Here is a 20,000-nt window from a genome sequence, read left to right on the forward strand (position 1 = left end):
CCATTTTTATTCATTGATTCATCGTAGCGATTTAAATTACAGGAAAATCCTCTGATAATATAGAAACGTGTGTGTCCATTTAAAACGTACTACAGGAAACGTCGACTGTGGTAGACGTACGATCAACGAGTAAAACGATAGTTATTTTGCGTGCGAACAGATCCGATCCATATCCACTTTCCTACCGATTACTCTGTCAATAATAATTAATTTCTCTGTCTCTATTCTGTCGTATCTCGTTGAAAAGTAAATTCGTTAGCGGCCGCCCGCAATTACGTTGCAACCGGAAATATTTGCCAAGGGATGGGGTTGAGTGGTAGGGTGAGGTATGAGTTGTAGGTGGGGAAGGATTCAGGTGGACGATTAGGGGACGAGGGAATGGGAGTGAGAGTAAAATTTCGCTATACTTGCTCCTAGATTCCCATACATTTATCATTATATAACGTTACTATGTATATATATGTATATATATATATATATATATATATATATATATATATATTTATGTATGGACATATTCGCGTTTCGAAGCCCTTTAGTCGAATTTCACGAATTTCTATATTGCTTTGTTCTATTTGATGAAATATTAAAGGAAGAAAAAAGGAAAGAGAATTAAAAAATGAAAAAAATGGGAAAGAAAAATGGAATTATCCATATATATATATATATGGATATATATGGATTACCTATATATATATATATATATATATATATATATATATATATATATATATATAGGTAATCGATTTTGAGGTGAATTAATTTGAGACATTAATTTTCTAGTCGCAAGCGTTGACTTTGTTAGCGGTTGATGGTGACGATGGCGAAACTAACGGACTCTAGAGGGATTATCTTTGTACATGGAAATTAATAGGAAAGCTTGTATTAGACGCTAAGGATTAACCACGACCATTTTGTACTATTTCCCGAGATCCCGGAAATTTTACAAAGAGAGATGGATAGATAGATACACACACACACACATATATATATATATATATATATATATAGAGAGAGAGAGAGAGAGAGAAAGGGATTCACCATGCATTGAACACATTCAAATCGAGATACATCTTGCTCAGGCTGTTGACAATGTTGCATCCCTTACGCGTTCTCCCTAGTTTGCAGGAGATATGTATCGAGTGCGACTTGTGAGCAACCCTAGGGCACAAAGGGTCAACGACCTCGAACGACGAGTTTCTATTTCCAAGGCTCGACCAAGCTACCCCATGGCTCCTGTATACATACGTACATACATACATACATACATACATACGTACACAAATACATACACAAATACATACATACATACACACATATATATCTATATATATATATATATATATATATATATATATATATATCTATGTATATATATATATATGCATACGTGTGTATACTCAGCATACCTGCGTAAGATTTGATAACGTCCCACTTCTAACCACATTAATTTTCCGGAAGAATTTTCATTTATCACTTAACCACCAGCTTGCAACTATCTAGACGATGAATTTCTAATATTTTCTCCTGCCATTAGTTTTATGATGCTTAAGCTTGATCTATTCGTTATCATGAAATTCCACGTGACTTCTTTCGAAAGAAAGATGGATAGACAAATAGAGGGAATAAGTGTGATAGAATAAGAGATGAAGAAAGAGAGAAAGAGAGATAAATAAATAGATAAATAGATAGATAGATAGATAGATAGATAGATAGATAGATAGAGAGTGTATCAAATGGAGTAACTAGATTTTATAATTCCTTTTTTTTTTCTTTTCTTTTTTTTTTCTTTTTTTTTTTTTTTTGAAATTCCATCTGTGAGTAAAATGTTCTCGCTAAGCTTCACTTTAGAGTATGTATAAGTTTTACTTCCTTCCACCGTGTCGAATCTCATGCACTATGCACTTTGAAGCGAAGATCAAAGCTAACGTAAAGTGTGTGTGGGAATGTGCGAGAGAGAGAGAGAGAGGAAAGGAGAGGAGAGGAGAGGAGAGAGAAAGACAGGTACGTGGCCAAGCTCGAACGAATTTCTACTTTCGAAGCCGTCAGCTTCGCATAATACATACACGATTTTTGAAACGACCAACCCGTCGTTACTCTACCTATGTTATACACACACACATATATATATATGTATATATATATATATATCTACTTTACTCTAGATAAAATGCGAATACAGTGGGAGAGAGAGAGAGAGAGAGAGAGAGAGGGAAGGAAAGAGTTCCGAATTTATAATATATCTCGTTCGATCCATGAATTTTCTCTCCATTTTTATATTGTTACTTACCAGCGATAGGAACTCTCGTTCTGGTTTTATTTTATTCTATTTTTTTTCTTTTTTCATTTTTTTCTTTTATTTCCTGCAACGTAAAAGCATCATTTTATTTTCGAAAGGATAGCATAATCTTTCTTCGAGTCTCTCTCTCTCTCTCTCTCTCTCTCTTTCTCTCTCTCTCTTTTTCTCATTTTCTTTCTCTCTTTTCGTCTAATACGTTCATATTTGATACTCGTTGATGTGCAGAACGCGTCGTACGACGGCAGTCACGTATACGAGCTGGTAATTTCGCAAAATGAAGTCGAACTTCATGCTTTCATAGGCCTCTCGTTGAGAGATTCTCATTCACTTAAAACTTCGGATTTCACTTCGTAGATAGTTCGTTGAGTTACGAATTTCCTTACGAGTTTGTGAGAACGTATTTTGAAGTTACATTTGAAATGTGATTTTTGTTCTCTCCTCTTCTTCCTCTTCTTCTTCATTTTCCTTTTCTTTTCTTATTTCGATTTAACAGTAACAGCAATAACATTTTACGGGCAATGAAATTACTCGTTTCATATTTTTCTTTTTTTTTTTTCTTTTCCCTACTTTTTTCCTTTTCTCTCTCTCTTTCTCTCTCTCTTTGTATTTTATCTCATTTTATGTTCTTCCCTCTCTCTCTCTCTCTCTCTCTCTCTCTCTCTCTTTCTCTCTCTCTTTCTCTCTCTCCTCCCCTCATTTTTTTTCTCTCCCCTCTGAGTAAAGTTCCCTCGAGCGTGACGTTATGTTCGACTTTGATTCTCGACGTTTACGATCTTACCACGCAATTCTCGAGTAGGAATTCTCGGAGAACCACAAGTGAGAATTTCTACGAGGACGAAATGTCGAGAGAAATCGGGATCGAGAATGGGCTTTACGAAAAGGAGCTTGAACGGCCATTACTTGCTCGAGGACACATCGAAACGTGTGATAAGGTTCGACTTTACGTTGGAATTCAACCGGTTCTTTCTTTTTCCTTTCTTCCTTCTCTAATCTCTGAGATAAGTCGTAAGATCGTAGGAATCCAATCGGAAATGTTACAGATTGTCTCTTCCTTTATTCGTTAAAACGTAGCCAATGTAATTAATTATTTGGATAGAAATATGTTCCATGAGAATTATTAGTCATTAACAATTAATAAGAAAGGAAATATTTAATTTTTTTTTTTTTTTATCGTAATTCTTGAAAATTTTTAATTAGGATTTGTCTTATTATTTCTTCTTCTTTTTTTTTTTTTTTCTTTTTTTTCTTTTTTTATTATACATCTTTATTAAAAATATTTATTATACATCTTTATTAGAAATATTGTTAGGAATTTTAAGCCAATAAGTTAGTATAACTAATGAAATAATTAGTGATTAGAACTCATTAATCAATCATCGACATTCATTATGGAAAATACTGTTGATTTTTCAATATCTCGAAAAATTACTTTTTATATTTTAGTCTGTGCAAATAGTATTGCCTATTGTTAGGCAACTCATCAATCAATCATTGATATCGATTATCGAAAAATTCGACAGATTTTTCAATATTTAAATATATTACTTTTTTCACAACTGTGTTAAAATTGTTTCCTAATATTGGGAACTCGATTTTAAAGTTAGTTTCGTTAATTAAACCGTAGGTGGTACTAAAAACTCGATTATCGATATCGATTATCGAAAATTCGATCGATTTTTCAAGATGTAAACATATTTTTTTACACAACTGTGTTAAAATTGTTGTCTAATGTTAGGAACTCTACCCTAAAGTTAATTGCGTTAATTAACGACACTGGATGATGTTAAAAACTTGATTATTGATATCGATAATAGATTTTTAAAGATATAAACGAACATAACTTATGTAATATATATATATATATATATATATATATATATATATATATATAAACATGATTTATATATAAAGTATATAAATAAAATTCACTTTTCTTTTTTCTTTTTCATTGTAATATAAAAGTAGTTATTTTGAGAAATTGTTTAGAAATATATTGTGCTTAGATAAAAATGATATAAAAAAAATGATATTCTCCATTTTGCGGATGGTATCTTTAGGCAGACATTTTATATAGATATATGTAAGGTACATACATATATCGAAGATTACATAGAAAACATGTATTCTATTCATACACGATCATGTAAATAGAGGAGGAATATAGATCAAAGCATATCGGTACCGCATCGAATGTTCTCTGTATAGTTTCAATGTATTTTTCTTTTGACCTTGCGAAAAGGCTATGCTAGTGATGTTGGTATATAGGAAAAGGCCTGTAATCGTTTCGTTGAAAGGAGGATCAAGAGATAGAAATCTAGAAAGAGAAACAGAAAGAAAAAGAGAGAGAGAGAGAGAGAGAGAGAGAGAGAGAGAGAGAGAGAATTTAGCCGTTTCTCGCTATAGTACGTAGTTGAAGTATCCGAACGAATAGCATCAAGTTTTTACTTTGGTTGTCCGAGTTCGTAGACCATCATCCATCTTTCATGGAATTCCCAATTGATCGCAAACAAGATGACTCCGTTACGATCGTTCTCGCGACCGCGAACTTGCCAAAGTGAGAAATGGATGTCGTACGTTTCTTTACTAACGTATTACCATCGAACCATCGTTGCAGACGTTTTTTTTTCCATGAGCTCGTTCTTCTTATGAAACGTTTTAAAAGAAACGACAAATATGTTGATAACATTTGATCATTTACTTTTTCTTATCTTTCTTTGCTTTTTCTCTTTTCTTTGTTCATTTTTTTTCTCTCTCTCTCGTTTTTTTTTCTTTTTTTGTTTTTATTTTTGTTTTTTTTTTTTTTTTTTAAATTATTAGATTCTTTTGAAAGAAAAATTTCACTAACGCAACAGCGATTGATTTTCTTATACGCATTTAAATTTTATTTACGAGATTTTTTTCTCTTTTTTTTTTTTTTTTTTTTTCTTCTAAAAACACAGAATGAAATCAAACTTTCTAAACTTGCAATGTTTTATAATGTGAAAAGAAAGAAATAAGAGATTAGCTTAAAAAGTTTCGAGAAGGAGTAATTGATTTTTTTTTTTTTTTTTTTAAATCGCCCATTAAATCCTGGTTCATCCTGTAATTAAGATCCTGACAAAAAATTTTCCAGTTAGCTTAATGTTAATTTTATAATACAAAGAATTTCATTTCTTTTTCTTAAAATAAACGAGGATATATAAGGAACGATGTGAAATCAATTTTTGCTTAAGACAACTCATTAATACATTTTCTCTTTAATTACGTAGATATCTCTCTGCTTGTAATTATAGTAGCCAGACGTTAACAAATGATTCTCTCTGGTCGAAGAAACTGTATAATAAGGGATATATATATATATATGTATTACATATGTATTATGTATATATATACATCTCAGTCTCTATCTTTTTCTTTCTCTTTCATTCGATCATTCATTCATTCGTTCGTTCATTCATTCATTCATTCATTCAATCCTGCATTCATTCATTCATTCATTCATTCATTCATTCATTCATTCATTCATTCATTCATTCATTCATTCATTCATTCATTCATTCATTCATTCATTCATTCATTCATTCATTCATTCATTCATTCATTCATTCATTCATTTATTCTGATAATAAATAATATTATAAATCGATCACTATATAAACTATTTGTGTTTACTTTAGGTTATAAATTGATTTAAATGTCGTTTTGATTTAATCCTACCTTTAATCTTTCTATCCGTGATCGTAATTAAAGCATCGAGACGTGCATAAATGATCCCTTTGGTTTATATAGATTGACTATAGAATAGTACCTATATGTTTTGTCGATTTGGTCCAGTCTCTCTCTCTCTCTCTTTTTCTCTCTCTCTCTCTCTCTCCTATCAATCTCTTTTTCTTTCTCTTACTCATTTAGGATATAAGAAAAAGCTTAATCTCGCATAAACTCGAACGAATTTCTCTCTCCCTTTATCTCTCTCTCTCTCTCTCTCTCTCTTCCTCCTTTTATCTTTCTCTCTCTTTAACTATCTATATATCTATATCTCTATCTTTCTCTTTGTCTTATTCTCCGCAAAGACGTTTAATCGGTAAGACAGCGGTATTGGAAATGCGATTCTCGCTGGACGATAAATCACGTTGGGGGGAAAGATCGTATCTCCGGATCGGTCCAGTGAAGCAAACGAGAAAGAGAGGGAGAGAGAGAGAATAAGAGAGAGAATAAGAAGGAGAATGAGAGAGAGAGAGAGAGAGATGGAGCCACGAGTAAGTACTTCGTTCTCAAGTACGCAAACGGTAGAGCAGATGTGCCGTTTTGGCAAATCGAGAGAGATCAGAACGGCATTCCTCTTAGAAGCGAATATACGAAAGCGTGGACTAGAAAGGGAGAGAAATCGAGATCGAGATCAAGAAAGAGAGTGAGAGAGAGAGAGAGCGAGATAAAGATAGATAGATAGATAGATAGATAGATATATATATATGTATATATATATATATATATACATGCACATTCACGTATATATATATATATATATAAGTATATATATATAGAAGCCAGCTCGAATTCTCAATATGCCAGCATGACTTCGCGTCTGGCATGAGCCACCGTTCGTTCACGCGGAATCTTATTGAAAGGAGAGATAGGCAGTGGTGCTTCTCTTCTTTCCTCTTTTCTTCTCTTATTCTTCTTATTTCTATCTCTTTCTCATACTATCCCTCTTATTTTTTTCTCTCTTTCTCTCCCCCTCATACTTCCCTTGTTCTTTTCTTTTTCTCTATTTTTTTCTTTTTCTTCTTGTTTTTTTTCTTTTCTTTATTCTGTCTTTTTTCTCCTTTTTCTTTTCCTTTTCTCTGCTTTTTTGTTGTTGTTTTTTTCTTCTGTTTTTCCCTCTCTCTCTCTCTCTCTCTCTCTCTCTCTCTCTCTCTTTGTTTTTTTTTTTTTTTCTTTTTCTTTCTTTTCTTTTTTTTTTTTTTTTTTTTTTGTTTACCTTATCTCTCAACCCTCAATCCTTCCTCGCATATGCACTTTTTATCGACCAACATGGCATGCATTTCATTTCGATGTTATTTATGGATTTACAGCGTATTATTATACCTTGATATTGTTACATGGAAAGATTAGAATTGTATAAAAATGTTTCAATGGAATCATCGATTAAATTTATGACGTCGATAAATACAAATATGGAATTGATTACAATCGTATGTATAAAAGTTATTGGATTTTAATAAACGGACAAGCTGTGAATTATTATAAAATTGATATAATATTATATTCACTTATACACGTAATATATATTTATATATATAGAATCTAAAGGATAAAACATGAGATAACATGTAATTGAATAATATGATCTAAAGAACGGACTATTTTTATCCTACTATATATTGCAAATATTCATATAACACTATTATAATAATATAAAATGCATATCAATGCAAATTCACTATTAAAGTGATTACAATTTTTTATAATCCTGGTAATATTTTTCTTTATAAAATTTATATTTTACAAATTCTTCTGCAACTCTAAGAGTTATTTCAAAATAAATAAATATATATATATATATATATATATAATATAAATATATATTTGTTTATCGAATCACTTTGACTCGATGAAATATCGAAAAATGAATTATCATTTACACACTATTGAAGAATCAATTTTGATTGACGCGATTGATTGAAAAATCAATTTTCATTGATGGGCATTATAAGCGTTAGCTCGATCTCTAACCTGTTCACGAGTATGGAACGTATTATTTCCACGGAAGGTAATCCCCGCTTCACACTGTGAAGTGAGCCTGCGAATTATATTCTGTTATATACGTTAACCTAGCGTGCTGCACGGAGATAATGTCAGCGAAATTAGCTATTCGGTACACATCAACGATCCTTTCTATCTAGCGCGAAACGATAATAATCCTGTTCCGCTTGTCATATTTTCCGAGATGTCGTTCAGAAATCTCAGAGTACTGTCTCGAACGAATGAACGAGAAGAAGAGTGGAAAGAAAGTGAGAGATAGATAGATAGATGGATAGATGGATAGACAGATAGATAGATAGATAAATGAATAGATAGATAGATAGATAGATAGATATAGAGAGGCAGACACGGGTAGACAAAATGAGAGAGAAAGAGACAGAGAGAGACAGAGAGAGACAGAGAGAGAGAGGGGGGAGTAGAAAAAGAGAGAGAACTATAGGAAAGATGTCATTTTTGTTGAGATATTACCTGCCTCTTCGTGTTTGTAGCAGTAGAACCTTCGCAAAATTTACGACGAAGGCAGAACGTTCTTCCTTTAAGGTGATATCGTAAGCGAGAAAGAGAGAGAGAGAGAGAGAGGGAGAGAGAAAGGTAGAAAGATGGCTATTATTTTTTCTCCATGATATAAATCTTAACTCGAATCCTTCGAGACATTCATTTGATGACGCTTCCGATGAAGTTATCGCAATGTGATATTTAACGAACGGTGATATACGAAAGTCTATCATATTGCATATATATATATAAAGTTTTCGTTTCAAATCAAATTCATATTTGGCGCGTTCGAATAATCTTTCATATGTACGTCAATTAAATCGAACATTATATATAACATTATCGTAATCGAGACTTTTATCTATCAAGCCTTTTCTTTTATTTATTTATTTTTTTTCTTTCTCTTTCATACTCTTCGACGTAGCTGCACGAATAAAGTGAAACATTTATTTTTCTTCGAGTACTTTCTCCTTTCTCTCTCTCTCTCTCTCTCTCTCTCTATTTTTTCTTATTTTAATTTTTTTTCTCTCTTTCTTTCTCTTTTTTCTTTTTCTTTTTTTTTGTGGATTATTTTCATCCATCGAACGCACCTATCTTCTATCAAAGTTATGACCACGTATTATGGGTACATCCTGTATGAAGGCGAACGATACACGCTCGGTTTAGTGCCTATTCATCCACGATCGCGTAAGCACAATGCTGACAATTTTGAAGTTTTCTATGGAAAGCGCGTAAAGGATGGATATTATTCCCTTCCTTATCCTTTCCCCCATGTCCTTTCACCCTTTCCTCTTTCTTTTCTACTCTTCAATCCTCGGTCCCTCCTTCCGTATCCTCCCTTCCGTCTTTGTATACCATCCTACCCTGTCTCTCTATCTATCCTCCCACTCCCATTTCACCCTCTTTACCCTCTTAGCTCATGTGCAATAAGTCGTAGGGATATTGGAGAAGAGATCGCTAGAATCGAGAGATTTATCTGCATCGTTTAGAACGGCCTTCGAATATAAATCTCTTAATTTTCCAGACGAGGAAATCGAGAACGGGAACGAGAACGAGAACGAGAACGAGAATGAGAACGAGCTGAAGCTAGCAAGAGCTTTTCCTCTCATTTTCACCAAGGATGCGGCTATAATTCATGAAGTGGTGCTAATTCCTTGGCAACCACCGTCGCACCGTCTCGTCAAGAGGCTTTGCGCGTCGAAACAGCTTCCCATTTCACAGCGGAGTTAGGAAATGTATTGTTTTCTCGAAAGAGGTGGGATTTTCGTACCCCCGGAAAATCTGTCTAATGGCTTTCTAAACGGTTCCTTCTCTAACATTCAGAAGGGGAAAAACCATTCTATCCTGAATATATAATAATTGTTGAGAGAAAGAAAAAGAAAGAAGAATTATTTTCAACAGTACAAAATATATATATATATATATATATATATATGTGTGTGTGTGTGTGTGTGTATATAGACATGCATACATATATACATGCATACATACATATGCATATAACAAATCGAATGATTATTTGTTCTTTTGATTTCGAACGAAACCATTAGATTCGCATGGTTGTAGAATTGAATGGTATAGCTCGGTAATGAGCGCAGTATAATCGGAACTGCGTGGGTCGAACGAGGCCAGGGCAAATCTGATTTTGATACATTTGCTACATCGTGTGCGCAGTAGGTAGCTGCTAGGTATGGAGACCGAAGCGATATTCATCATTTGTTACGGACGCTAGCTCGAATGAAATTGGGCGTCGAAGCGAAATTTGCCTGGATTTACCGATTCTAATAATAATAATAATAATAATAATAATAATAATAATAATAATAATAATAATAATAATAATAATAATAATAATAATAATAATAATAATAATAATAATAATAATAATAATAATAATAATAATAATAATAATAATAATAATAATAATAATAAGAATAAAAGTAATAATAATAATAATAATAGTAATAATAACAACAATGTCAATAATAATAGCAATTATGATTATTATGATTATTATTATTATTATAATAAACGAAATAATAACGATAAACGACTACATTTGTACTTTTTAACGTTCTCTACTCTTTCTTCTTTTTCTTTTCTTTTCTCTTCTATTTTCTTTTTCTTTCTTTTTCTTTTTTTTTTCTCTTTTTTTTTTTTCACGAACTAATGATCCAGCGAGATCGAGCGATTCCTCATGTTTTTTTCACCGTTCCTACTAAGGCAGCCGTCCATGTTTCATTCATAAGCTCGGAAGCACACAGCGTCAGTTTGCTCCTGTCACCGATAAGAACGTGTCCGGAGATAAAGTGCGCCTCTGGAATCCTCTTCAAACATGATTTCTCACCATCCTCTCTGTCTATTATAAATGGGCCATAGATTTGCTCTTTCTTTCTTTCACTGTATATACATACACATATATATATACGTATATACCAATATACGTATATGTATATAATTCACTATTTTATTTTATTTTATTTTTTTTTTAATTATATCCTTTATGTATCTTAACTTTAGAGAAAGATTGAATTCTCATTGAAGCAACATTAAATCGTACAACTGAGATAACTTACATCTCTCCCTCTTCCCCCCTTTCTTCCTGTTCCTTCGTTTCACTCGTTCGATTGTAATATAATCGCTTTTATCGCGTTATTAAGCAATTGTTAATTAACGAGCAACATCGTCCGGTCCATAGGTTAGTTACCCTAACAAAGGTCACTGATATATCGATCGGTGTATCTATTGAGTGTTCCTGTGTGTATGTGTATGTGTATATGTGTGTGTATGTGTGTGTGTGTGTGTGTGTGTACGCATATAAATATGTGAATTCGTATGGGACAATTTGGGCAATAGTTACAATCTATAGGAAACAAGAGTCAAATTCTCGTTATGGTTAAACTGTTAAAAGTGTAAAGTTGAGTGAATGATTTTGTTTATAGTATAAAATTGTGGGGTGTGGTGGGGGGGATTTTATTTTTTTTTTGCTTTTCGTTCTTTTCTTTCTTTTTCTTTCTTTCTTTCTTTCTTTCTTTTTTTTCATTTTTCTATTTTTTTTTCTTTTTCTTTTTTAAACTAAACAAAGTCATAAAAGAATTTGACGAAAGTCAATTATAACGTCAATTTTAATTAAATGATCAATTGAAATAATTATAAAATTTGTGAATTAAAAAGCTTCATGATGATTTTTGAGAATAAGTATACATAGAGTTTACTATTATAGTAGATAAGAGAGAATACGGGTGCTTATGCTAATCGACTATCAATGCGATTCAAACGGGGAGCAGCAGGTGTTGACAGGTGTACTAATACAACCTGTCTCAATGGAGCACACTATCTAAGCCACCTGGACCTAGGTCAAGGGTGCTTTCGCTTTAGAAGCTGTTAACGTAGTATACTCGCTATTATGCGATTGATCGATTTTCCTCTGTCTACGTGCATGCTTCCGTAAGGTTGCTTTCCTAACACTAATCTCTCTCTCTCTCTCTCTCTCTCTCTCTCTCTCTCTCTCTCTCTCTCTCTCTCTCTCTCTCTCTCTCTCTGTCTCTCTCTCTCTCTAATTGTCTAATCATTATCATTTCATTAATTACAATTACTGATTCCTTTTGTAATTCATTTTCTGTTTGTTATAATATTGTATTCATGTTTTTCTTTTCATCTTTGAATGATTCACTTGCAATTCTTTTTTTCTTTTTTTTCTTATACGACGATGAGGGAGGAGGTGGGGCGATCGCAAAAAAAAGAAAAAGAAAAAAAAAGAAGAAGAAGAAGAAAAAGATTAATGTATTTCCTTTCTCTCTTTCTTTCTCTTTTCTCTTTTTCTTTTTATTCTATTTTTCTCTATCGATTCTATATCTTAAAAATAAAGTCTTCACATTGGCACTTTTCACTTTTCATCAACGATAGTGTATTTCGTATTACAGTATCCCACCGAGACCAAAATGGCGTAGACTGTACCAACCATCTAGGATCCACGAACGTCGGAATAGTGGCAAGCAACCTAACGTCCCTCGTGTCTTTGTTTGAGTGCTTAAGAGAGAAGAAAATCCCCGATTGGTATTTCAAAAGGAGTGACGTTTGAACGCGGATTAGAACGCGAACATGTTAATGATAAAAAGAGAATATATATAATTCGTCGATATTTTATCGTGAAAAAAAAAAAAAAAGAAATATTTCTAGCGTTATAAATATTTCGTAAATAATTCATTGATATCAAATTGTTTCACGTCGAGTAATGATTTTATATTTATTTTAATGAAATATCATAACATTTTATAATTATATCTTTAGAACGTATTTATAACATACGTATATTTATAATTGTGTATTTAAAAAAAAAAAAAAAAGAAAGAAAAAGAAAAGGGGTGGAGTGGGGAAAAGAAATATGCCTATTAATATTCATAATTATTCGTAGAAATGTAAATAATTTTGAGAAGTAAATAATAAATGAGCGATTAAATTGAAGAATAGACGCGAGACGATGGTATTTGCTTGATTATCGATAAAACTTACTCAAAGGTAAACTACGTAATGGTATTGTTTGAACGAAGATATGCACTCGTCAAAGAATGGACAATTGTATTGTTAGTAACAATGACAACGACTGTGCTTTTGTACTCAACGTCGTATCTACCACCATAACTAATTAGAATTGTGGAAACTCGTTAACCTTTCTCTTTCACTCTCTTTCTCTCTCTCTCCCTCACCCTCTCTCTCTTTCTTTTCAACCCATTCATTCATTCTCTTTGTATAGTTACTAATTGGAAATATTATTACGAATCGACTAAAATTTAGCATCAAAGCTCTCTAAATATATTGAACGAGATATGTCTTCTCAAGAAGGACTTCCATTGACGTCATATTCATTTATTTATTATTTTCAGAAAAAGCATACAAAGAGAAAGACAGAGAGAGAGAGAGAGAGAGAGAGGATGTGAGGGAAAGAAAGAGAGAGAGAGAGAGAGAGGACCGTAAATTATTCGGCGAAGAGGATAAAAAGATCAATACATATTTCTTTTTCTATTTAATACACGACGTGCCATTTTTTACGATGACGTATAACACTTCTTTACCATTTTATTAAAAGCTTTCTTGCAGAAGCAGTGCTACGAAAAGGTATCAATATCTGTTCCAAGTAAAGAGTGGCATTTGTAGATGTCGACAAACGTTTTATTTTTTACTTCTACTGTTACTTCACTAGCACTGCTGCATGATACTTCCGTATTATATACGGTCCTGTGAAGTGTACCAACCCTGTCGCTGGCAGCTATTTCCTTTTTTTTTTTTTTTAATCTTATTTTCTTCAACGACATGGTAATTATAAAAAAAAAAGAAAACAAAAAGAAAAAAATAGTAATAATAATAAAGGAAAAGGAAACGAAAAAAAAAGGATAGACGTAAAAAAGAAAGATACACAGATACATACATGTATTTATTAAAATATATATGATGTATATAAATATGTATGTGCATATACATGTATATATATATACAGAGTGTCCAATGCAATGCTGCATGTTGGAAGTGCAGCAGGAATGGATTCTATACATTAAAATAAGAAAACAAAAGAAGTAAATAATATAGTGTATACTATAATTTTTTTCTCTTTTTTCTTTATTTATTTATTTTTTTTTTTTTTATTTATTTACATATAGTAATTCGTATATACTTTATTACAAAGAAATTTCTATTTTATTCGATATATTAATTAGTTATTCATAAAATATTAACTTGTGGAAATATTCTCGGATTTTATTTTACAAAAAATAAAACGCCCATTTGACTTCGTATGTAGAAATAGCTTTTGTTTAATGTAGTCAAATAATGTTCACGTGCAATTATTACGTATAATTATCGCGTATATTACGTATAATAATTTTTCGAGCGACCATATAAATTTTATTTTCTATCATTATTCGAAATGCCAAAGTTCTTAATCGCTGATAATATTTTTCCTTTTATTATTATTATTCCGATCGATATGCTCGAATTTAGTTTCTAAATGATTATTTTTTCAACAGCCAATAGGAAGAGTCGAACGTATAAGTGTAATTTCCATAGATAGTTTTCGCGCCACTATTATAAGGGCGCCATCTTAGTTTCGGGCGAACCACGATTTATAACACGTCGTACTCGTAATTACGAATAATTTCATCTTAACTTTCGTCGTGCATTAATAATCTTACATATCAATCGATCTTTAAGATCATGATCTACGATTGATGATATGCGGTTGATACGTGGCATCGTTTTGTGCGTGAGATATAAGTCGGAAAATAAAATTAATGTCTCGAACGAACACGCGATCTGTCAGGTCATTTCTTTTTCAACGAATTTTACGAATATTATTTACGCGAAATCGTGATTAATTTGACGTCTCAAAGTTGTTCACTATTTTGTGTAGTGCAAACGAGTTAGTTTCGTGACGAGACGTTTCGTAATTATTACGATAATCAGTCTCTTTTTATGTTACGTGATATGGAAACATGGTGGAGTGAAAGAGAAAGAGAGAGAGATGACGAGTGGACGAAGGATAGACATAACGAATGAAAAAGAAAAAGAGAAAGAGAAAGAGAGAGAGAGACAAGAAATCGGCCATACTTTTTTCTCGGATGGTAATGTAGTTTACGAGTACGTCGGTAATGGTGAGTGAAAAATAAAATTTTAATTTTTATTCGGTTTTTTATTCTTTTTTTACTTTTTTTTTTTTATTATTATTATTCGCGTGCATCTATATGTACGTTTCTTTTATATATACATATATATATACACACACACACATATATATATATATATATTTTATATTACGTTTCGGTAAATCGAATCGCGAATGTTTTTCTTAATAGTTTAATATACTTTTTACGTATGCTTATCATTTAGAGCCAATAATAATTCATAATTTTTTAATAACTACGCATTCAAACAATCGTACCCCATGTTATACGGTCCAACGAATTTAATTGTTAATGTAACGAATAGCGAACAACCGATCGTAACAAGCTCATAATTTTGGTTATTCATCGTCAAACGCTATTACGTTTCATTACTCACGACCATCAGCTGTGAAACGAATGCGCCGGCTGGCGCATTGTCGTGGTTATTATAGCTATTGATATTCGTATAACTTTGTCACCAAGCCGGAAAGACGACGCCATTCTGGTAACATAGAAATGAAACTTTCGAATTGTAGTATCTGCTGATACTAATGTAATTTAAAAATAAAAAAAAAAAAAAAATAAAAAATAAAAAAAAAAAAAAATAAAAAAAAGACAAAATTTATGCGATTTAAACCTATAGATATTATAACCGTACGTAAATTTCATAAATTTGTAGGAAAAGTTTGGAAAAAAAATCGTCGGAATTATCTGATCCGATAAAAAGTTTAACGATAGATTTATCTTACCGATTAAAATTGCTTTTATTTAGACTATTTAATTTTTTATTTTAACCATTTAAGGCTATTTACTGGATCAATATTTTTAAACGTTCGATCATTATTTCAAACAAATGGGCTCGTTATTCTATAATAAAATATCAGTATAATAATATCAGTATAATAATTATCGATAATATATGTTATGCAAAAATCTGATGCAACATTGACACTTATTTATTACATTTTTGCATTTTTTTTTTAATCATTTGCTTTGCAAAACGATTAATATTAATTAATAAAAATATCAACCGATTAAATGGAAATGTAATTAAAATGATTGATTTTTTTTTTTTTTTGAATATACTTCACATTAATGGTCGGGGTATTATACAAAATATGTATAATACGGAAGATTAGTACAAAAACTGTTAGTATTTTAATGAAAATATTTCCAAATATAATAATCTTAGAATATTTTAAATGAATGGATCGAGATTTATATTAAATCAAGATGCAAACCAGACATAATCGAGACACTGAATTATTTATAATACCACCGTTTAATTATTTATATAAATGAATTTATATATTAGATAATGTTATATTATTATAAATATTGATCAAAATAATATTCATATCTACTGACTATTTATCCATTTGATTAATTTAAAATACTTTAATAGTATGAATAGAAATGACAGAAATGAAAGCAAATGGATAATAATGGATAATAAGAATAAGGAAAAATATATAAAAAAAAAAAAAAAAAAAGAAGTTTAATGCATTAAGAGATAGTTCATGATTCTTAATTATGCACGCATAATGACCGGCTTCGTTATATAAATGTACATGATAAATTATCTCCGGCGGATTAACATTATGGGATCGGTAGCACGTGGCATTAAATTAATGTTATTATCCATTGCATGTTTCACAGTATTAAAAGCTTTATCCCGTTTCCTCTATCACACTCGCTCTCATCATTTTCAACTTTGAGCTTTAAGCATTATAATGGACAAAATTTCAATCAACGGAAATGAAAATGCCACTTATTTAATGGCATATCCGTCTTCATTTCAATGTATATTTCATGTAGAACCAAGGTATTCCTTGATAATGCATATAGTTTATAATATGACTCAAGCTCTATGTGATATGACATTTCAATCATTATAAATACAAATAATGACATTTAATTATAACAAAATGTGTCAGGTGAAATTAATATATACAATGAGTGTAGAAAATATTCGTACATATATACACACACAAACGCGTATGTAGATACGTACATATCTATTATATGTATATATATACATATATGCATATAAGTATACAGACTATTATATATATTTATGTGTTATTATTTTTAGGTGAATGAACAATAACATTCGTAATTATATATCCCAATACTAATTTCAAAAGTGGATAACTAATGATATTCATTAAATGTCACGCGTATACAATGATAAAAAAAGATTTCAAATAAATCAATAAAGGACAATTTTTTAATAGTCCATTAATAAATCCATGGTATATAGTTAAAACAATAAAGAATTTTAATGTTACGATCTAATTTCAGATAATGCGTCGAGATGATTGATCATGCGAGAAAGTCATTTTAAAATCGTGATAAAAATGTACCTTATCTACTTGATCGTTTTTATTATTCGAGTCTCGTTTAAACCATATTTTCGATTCTTTCGTTACATTAGAAATCGATTGATACGCTTTTCACGTTACATAAATGTAACATTTGATTTTATCTACTTCATTTTTACGACGAATTTCAATGTAAACGTTTTTAAAAGTAAAAAAAAAAAAAAAAAAAAAGAAAAATAGAAAAATAGAAAAAGGAGAAAGGAGAAGAGAAAAAAAGAAAAATTAGAAAAATATTTTATTAATCGTAATCTTTCTAATTCTCATCCTTCATATCGATTTAAGATATTAAATGTAAGAGATGAAATAATAGATATAAGTAATGTTACGATATTTTACGAAAAATTTTCTTTTTCTTTGTTCATTTAGAAGCGTCTCTTGCTTCGTTGAATGCTGCACATCGTTGCGATTAAAATAAATTTTCTTTTTTTCTTTTCCTTTCTCACTAATCGCTCGAATTGCAACTTTCATCGTTTACGCAAAAAAAAAAAAGAAAAAAAAAAGAAAAAAAGAAATTTATCTAAATTTTCTGTTGTCATGTCGAATAGAACATACATAGATTGCAGCTGAATTATATGTATCCTTCATACTGATACAAATTCGTATAATTTATTTATTTATTTTTTCTTTTTTGTTTTTTTTTGTTTTTTTTTTTTTTTCCATTTTATACTAGTTCATACCGTTAGATACCAAATTTTGTCGTTTACGTACATGGGTAAAAAAAAATAAAGGAAAAGAAAAAAAAAAACAAAACGATTATTCAAATTTTAACGACAAAATTCAAATTTGTTTCGCTGTCGTCTCGAATATGTAGGATAGCTGTCGGATGCTGTTTGGTAAAAATTTTGATGCAATCTTGTTTCTTTTTTTTTCTTTCTTTCTTCTTTTTTTTCTTTTTATTTCTTTTCTCGTTTACTTTATTTCTTTCTTTTTTTTAAATTTCTTTTCGTGTTAATTTTTTTTTCCTGCTTCTTTTCTTTTCTTTTTTTTTTTTTTTTTTTTACTTTTTTTCTTTTTTTCTTTTTTTCTTTTTCCTTCTTTCTTTTTCATTTACTTAGTTTTCGATCTTCCCTACTTCGCCAAGAGAGAAATCTGTTTATATTTTTTCCCGGACGATGGTTTCGCGCGTCCATGGGACCATTAATAAAAACGTAGATTACTATCTTGTCGCCCGGTGACTAATTTCGTGGCAATTTTTCATCTGGACTCTCCGCGACTCGACGAACTAGGAAAGCCGGTCATCGTTTTTCCATTCGCTTAACAAACATTTATCAGATAGAGATAGGCTCGAGACTCTTTATCTCTTTCTCTCTCTCTCTCTCTCTCTCTCTATCTCTCTCTCTCCCTCTGTCTCTGTCTCTGTCTGTCTGTCTCTTTAATCTCATTCGAAATATTATTTAATTCGACGCTTAATTCGCATCATTGATTATATTAATGAGGATAATTCAATTCAATGGATCGGCGAGCTAATAGGAAGTTTTATCGTACATATTATATTATGTTCGAATTAATTCATATATACATATGTTTCATACATATATACGTTCGTGTTCATTTATGCGTCTGTGTGTGTGTGTGTGTGTGTGTACGTGTGCGTTTACGTTCATATCCTTTTATATTTCACAATTAAAATTTATATTTAATTTATTTTTAATTTATTTAAGAATTATACATTGCTAATGTACGTGCGCGCGCATGTATTTGTATATAGTAACGTAAACAAATGTATCGTGTATATAAATTTTTTCTACTTTATTTTTTTCTATTTTTCTTTTCTTTTTTTTTTTTTTTTTTTTTTGTTATTTTTTTTTTTTTTCTTTGGATTGTCTATAACATGGAAATAAAACTAATGTACATTGATATATAATAGTTTACGAATTTAATCGGATTTATCATGTACGCGTGTATGTGTGCATGCGTGTGTATATATACGTATATATGTCTTCCTTTATTTATTAATTCTTCTTCCTTTTTTTTTTTATTTTTGCCTCTCCTTTTTTTAATCTCTCTTTTACTTTTTATTATTTGTAACATTGGATAGGGAACACCTGTTACCTTGGTTAAGCAAGAAGTCAAATATAGTAGCATGTTCTACTATACTTAATTATGGCTAACACTGAGAGTTATGGTCTAGAAGTGCCTAGAATATTCTACAGTTAATGTTTCCTCGTTTTCCACATAGTTAAACTCACGTGTGTGTGTATATGTTTGAAGAGTGACTTTCTTATTACATTTACATAATTACAAATGAGATTATTTAAATAGTATGAGAATAAAAATGAAATAATTTATATTTATCTATCTAATATCTATTTATCTATTTAATATTTATCTATATGTATTTATCTTTTTATTACATCATAATTATAAGTAATCAATTACTTTTATATGTATATAGAGGTATATGTGGTTTATTATTAATTCAAAGTC

At 30.7% G+C, this 20,000-nt stretch overlaps 1 long non-coding RNA gene across 3 annotated transcripts in view; it reads left to right on the forward strand.

Annotated features, from left to right (window-relative positions):
• The window catches only part of LOC118444547 (uncharacterized), a 30,503-nt gene extending 17,747 nt beyond the window's left edge, over positions 1 to 12,756 (forward strand). For 2 of the 3 annotated variants that reach the window (XR_014983028.1, XR_014983029.1), the window contains exon 4: positions 12,460 to 12,756. This is a non-coding gene — a long non-coding RNA (uncharacterized LOC118444547). Of the gene's footprint in view, positions 1 to 9,560; positions 9,792 to 12,459 lie in introns of all 3 variants that reach the window. The other variant, XR_014983030.1, reaches the window with a different exon arrangement.
• Positions 12,757 to 20,000: the final 7,244 nt, after the last annotated feature.

The sequence above is a fragment of the Vespa mandarinia genome, chromosome 15, assembly GCF_050613455.1.
Source record: "Vespa mandarinia isolate Hongniang chromosome 15, ASM5061345v1, whole genome shotgun sequence".
NCBI classification, from domain to species: Eukaryota; Metazoa; Arthropoda; class Insecta; order Hymenoptera; family Vespidae; genus Vespa; species Vespa mandarinia.